The sequence below is a fragment of the Mesocricetus auratus genome, unplaced genomic scaffold (genome assembly GCF_017639785.1).
Source record: "Mesocricetus auratus isolate SY011 unplaced genomic scaffold, BCM_Maur_2.0 Super-Scaffold_4256, whole genome shotgun sequence".
Taxonomy (NCBI): domain Eukaryota; kingdom Metazoa; phylum Chordata; class Mammalia; order Rodentia; family Cricetidae; genus Mesocricetus; species Mesocricetus auratus.
Genome location: NW_024429182.1, coordinates 8820560 through 8826306, shown reverse-complemented (window position 1 = coordinate 8826306; position 5747 = coordinate 8820560).

Genomic DNA, 5747 nt, shown 5'->3' with positions numbered 1-5747 from the left:
CATCGAATCCTTCCCCTCCCCTCAACCATCCAATTCCCTCCATTAATTACATCTTACAAGCTGGAGTCCATCATGGAGGGAAGCCACAGAAAGAACTTAGGATCCTGAAGAATTTAGCAGGACTGAAGCAATTCTCTTTTTCTCCTCCCCCTTCACCTCTTCTCTTCTTTCCATCTCCCCCCGCCCAAGTGCTTCCAACTTGCTCTGGAGATCTTGTCCCCCTTCCTTTCTCTTCGGGACCATGAGTTTTTCTCCTGGGGTGCTCCTTGTTTTCTATCTCTTCTGGTGGTGTGGATTGTAGGCTTGTAATCCTTGTCTCTATGCCTAAAAACCATATATGAGTGAGTACACACCAAGTTTCTCTTTTTGTGACTGGGTTACCTCACTAAGGATGGTTTCTTCTAGTTGCATCCATTTGCCCACAAATTTCAAGATTCCATTGTTTTTTTTTTCTGCTGAGTAGTACTCCATTGTATAGATGTACCACATTTTCTCTATTCATTCTTCAGTTGAAGGGTATCTAGGTTGCTTCCGGGTTCTGGCTATTACAAATAATACTGCTATGAACATGGTGGAACAGATGTCCTTGTTGTATGAATTTACACTTTTGGATATGTGCCTAAGAGTGGAATTGCTAGGTCTTGTGGTAGACTCATTCCCATTTTCCTGAGAAACCACCAAGTTGATTTCCAGAATGGCTATACAAGTTGGCATTCCCACCAGCAGTGGAGGAGTATTCCTTTCTCCACATCCTCTCCAGCATAGACTGTCATTAGTTTTTGATTTTAGCCATTCTGACAGGAGTAAGATGGTATCTCAAAGCTGTTTTGAGTTGCATTTCCCTGATGGCCAAGGATATTGAGCACTTTCTTAAGTGTCTTTTTACCATTTTAGACTCCTCTATTGAGAATTCTCTATTTAGTTCTGCACTCCACACTATTTTAGATATTTTTATTTTTAAATTTAAATTAGAAACAAGGTTGCTTCACATGTCAATTCCAGGTCCCTCCCGGTTTCCCTCCCCTCTGCCTGTGCCCTCCCACTAACCCTCCCAATATCCCCTCATTTCCCCAAGGAGGGTGAGGCACTCCATCGGGGTGTCCATAGTCTGTCATTTCATCCAGGACAGGGCCTGGACCCTCCCCCAAGAGTTCAGAGTGAGAGTGCCTCTCTCATTGTTGGGTGGGAGTCCAAAGTCCATTTGTATACCCAGGATAAATACTGCACTCCACTTTTTAATTGGATTATTTGGTGTTTTGGTAGCTAGCTTCTTGAGTTCATTATATATTTTAGAAATCAGCCCTCTGTCAGATGCGGGGTTGGAGAAGATCTTTTCCCATTCTGTCAGCTGCCATTTTGTTTTGCTGGCTGTGTCCTTTGCCTTATAAAACTTCTCAGTTTCAGGAGGTCCCATTTGTTAATTGTCAATCTCACTGTCTATGCTACTGGTGTTATGTTCAGGAAGCATTCTCCTGTAACAATTTGTTCAAGGGTACCTCTCACTTTCTCTTTTAAGAGGTTCAGTGTGACTAGATTATGTTGAGGTCTTTGATCCATTTGAATTTAAGTTTTGTGCATGGTGATAGATACGGATTTATTAGCAATCTTCTACATGTCCACATCCAGTTTTGCCAGAACCATTTGTTGAAGATGCTTTCTTTTGTTCATTGTATAACTTGAGCTTCTTTGTCAAAAGAGGAATAGATGAGGGCAAGAAAGGAGATTCCCTGATAAATAGAAGCAATATAGGTTTGGAAACAGATCTTGCACAGAGGAAAAGGTAGGGGATTCACAGGGATAACTCCAACTTAGAATCTAGGCAGTGGTGGAGAGGCTGCCTTTGATGCCCTTCCCCTATAATGAGATTGACGACTACCTTGGTTACCATTCCTAGAACCTTGACCCAGTAGCTAATCAAACCAGAAACAGGCACCTGAAGCTGAGCACTGAGCCATACACCCAGAATCCAGAGGAGGAAAGATGACCAAATGAACCAAGACAGAACTGGAGATACCCACAGAAACAGTTGACCTGACCTAATGGACCATGCAGACCCTAGTTGTAAAGTGGGGGAACCAGATTTGGACCAAACCAAGTCCTCTGAATGTGGGTACCTGCTAGGAGGCCAAGGCAGTCTATGGAACCTCTAACAGTAGAGCCAGGTTTTATTCCCAGGCCACAAAAGACCTGGGGAGCTCATTCCCAATGGAGGGATACTATTGCAGCCCAGATACAGAAAGGAGGACCTGGGCCCTCCCTCAAATGATGTGATGGACTTTGATGATCCCCTGTGACCGGTCTCACTATCCCTGGGGAGTGGGTTGGGGAGTTTGTCAGAAGCATGGGAGGATGGAAGAATGAGGGAATGGGGAGATAGATATGTAATTTTCTATAAAATACATTTTAAAAAAAGGAAAATAAGAGTAGAAGCAGAAGACATGGAGGAGTACTCATCACTTGCTTTCTCCCCTCATTTGCTCAGCTTGCTTCCTTATACCACTCAAGGCCACCTGCCTAGTGGTGGCACTATCCCTAGAGTTTTCATCCATCCCACATCCATTATTAGAGGAAATGCTCTGCAGTCCTGTTGATGGGCATTCCTACAGGGGTCATTTTCTTTTTTTTCAATAGAGGTTCCTCTTTAGATTACTCTAGCTTATGTCATCTTGACAAAATTCTAATGAGGAGAGGTGAGGACACCGTGAAGGAAATAGCTCACTAAGGAAATGCTTTTAAATGATACATTTTGTTTTTGTCCACTTCCTGACCCTCTTTTTGCTTCCTGGCTGACTCAAGGTGAACAGCTCTACTCTGATGTACCTTCTCCACCACGATGTTCTCCCTTTCTTCAAGGCCACAGTAATGAAGCCAGCTAAATTTTAACTGCAACTCTTTAAACAATGAGCCAAGAAAAATCTTTCTTCCCTTAAGTTGTTCATCTCAACAATTTTATCACAGCAACAGAACTATGAATAACATAGTATGCCTTTATCTACAACAGTAAATCTGAGAATATGATACAAAGAAAACATGGGACCTAAAACCTGTATTTACTTCCTTGCTCTTTATGGAGGATTTGTGATCTCTACCTTAGAAAAATAATCATACAAACAAAAATACTGTTGCAACTGAACAACATTAAAGCTTTTACAAATCCCAACACTTAGTTATATTGTAAGTTTTTTTGTGCCAAGATTTCCTGTAGCCCAGGCTGGCCTCAAATTAACCCTGTAGTGTAGAATGATCCTGAATTTCTGATTCAACTGCCTCTGCTTCCTGAGTGATGGGATTACAGGTATGTGCCAACATGCTTCTTTTGTCCAGTTCTGGTGATGGAAACAGGTGCTTTCTGTACTCTAGGCAAACAATCTACCAACTGGACTACAACTATAGCTCTATATTGAAAGTTACTTTTTATTAAGATTACTCATAAATAAGTTATTCATGTCAGGCCCTTTATAAAATATTTATAGTAAAATATATATTCTTAAGCAAAAACTTACTATAGAACATAAGTTTTTCTATTATTTGTCTCAATATATTCTGAGAGAGGAAGAAAGAGATATTGGACTAAGATAAATAAGTAAGTGAAGAAGCCTGGTTCTTCTTAACCTTGACTTTTGCCACCATCCTTGACCCCAAGGATAACAAGAGACCCAAGAACTAATGCTGTAGATCAGACTTGAATTCATGTTGAAATCTCTTTCACATTCCCCAGCTCACCAAAATGCTTTTAAATCTCCCCACTGGCTGATAAAGCATACATTCCCATTGAAAACTGTCCCCTCCTGACCTCTCTTGCTTGGCAATAAGTCCAAACATGTTTCAATCCACTAAGATCCAAACAATATAGGTGACTGCTCCCCTATATCAGTGTTTTTAAGTATTCAACAGATTTGCTTCTGACAACAGGGATTCATCAAAGCTTATTACCCACATTTTCTCATTAAAACCTGCCAGGAACACTAGGAGGACAGGGGTATCATCCCTTCTGACAACTCCTCAAATTCACATTCACAATTGATAATATGACTAGCTGAGCCCCCAGGCCTTTCCACTACAGGACATTATATCTTATGTCTTCATAGGTTTCCCCCAGTAGAAACACATAAACAGCACACTCAGTGGAGGAAGATGTCACCCTACGTCAAGATCAATCCTTTTCTTCTGTCTCCACACCCATCAGCTGAGGTTCATCTCTGTTGATGCTCCTGGGGTCACCAGAAACAGGAAAATCTGGTCTAGTGTAATGTCCAGTTTCAGACTTATCAGAACCACTATACTCTCAGTTACTGGTCTTCCAGTTGCCTTGAATGATCTTCACCTGCAGGTAGGCATCCCTGGCTGCTTCCTTATAAAGCAGCTATTATTGTATGATAACCCTAAGGGTGCAACAGTGGCAAGCATGCCTTAATAGTAACCAAAAGCTCCCTAACTGAACACGAAATCCTCTCAACAAGAGTGAAACTATGCCTAATACTGGGAACCAAGACAATTACCAAGAGTTAGTGACGTCAGGGATCTTGGAGAAGCTACAGCTACCACTTTACCAAATAAGCATGATCCCTAAATACACTCTAAATATTTTTCCTCATACCCACAGATAAAAGTAATCCTTATCCCTCCTCCTTGCAGAGGATGGAGACCATTACAGAAAACCACAACCAATCAAAACACAGAGTTGTAGAGCCCACTCCCAATGCATACACCTACAAAAAAATCTCCCACATTTAAGTATAGAGAACATTGTGGAAGGGTGTGGTAGAAGAGACTAAAAGGGACAGAGGATCAGGGATTTTGCTATTAGTGTCTCCTGGGAAAGTTAGAAGCTACACCCATAAAGGCCCAATATCATTACTGCCTAAATACGAGCTAAGGAAGGACACAACAATAGATGCATCAAAGTGAATGGTGAAAAGCCCATGAGGTTTCAACCTTACACAAAGAACTACAGGCAACTAAAAAATTCTGAGAGTGGGAAAAATATTCTTCCTCAGGGAAGGGTACACTAATTAGTTATCCAATACCAAATTATCAGTTCTGAAAGCACAAATGTGAGAGACATTGTTCACACTGAGCAGGTTGTATTTAGGAATATATATATACATATATATGTATATAAATATGCATTGTAACAACAGTTAATGAAAAAAGAGGTCATCAATTAGAAAGAAAGTAAGTCTCTTTGGAGGGAGAAATGATGTAATTATATTATAGTCTAGAAAATAAAATGAAAATATGAAAAAAACACCTTTTCCTGGTTAAGGTTATTATTGCTGTGATGAAACACCATGAGCAAAAGCAAATTGAGGAGGAAGGTGTCTATTTGTCTTATACTTCCGCATCACTATTCATCACTGAAGGATGATGTCAGAACAGGAACCCAGACAGAGCAGGAGCCTTGAGGCAGGAGATGATACAGAGGTCATGGGGGATGCTACCATGATCCTCATGGCTTTCTCAGCTTGTTTTGTTGTAGGACCCAGGACAACCCACCCAGGAGTTGGACCACCCATAATGGGATAGGCCTTCCCCCTTTAATCACTGATTAAGAAAATGCCCTATAGGCTTGCCTATAGCCCTGTCTGATCTTCTGGGGGCCTTTTCTCAATTAAGATTCCTTCTTTCTTATGGCTGTAACTTGTGTCAAGTTGTCATAAAACTAACCAGCACACAGCTGTTGTGGCTTCCACCGCAACAGCTTGCTCATTCCTCCACAGTAGTTAGCAGAGTGGACCTCTCAAAAC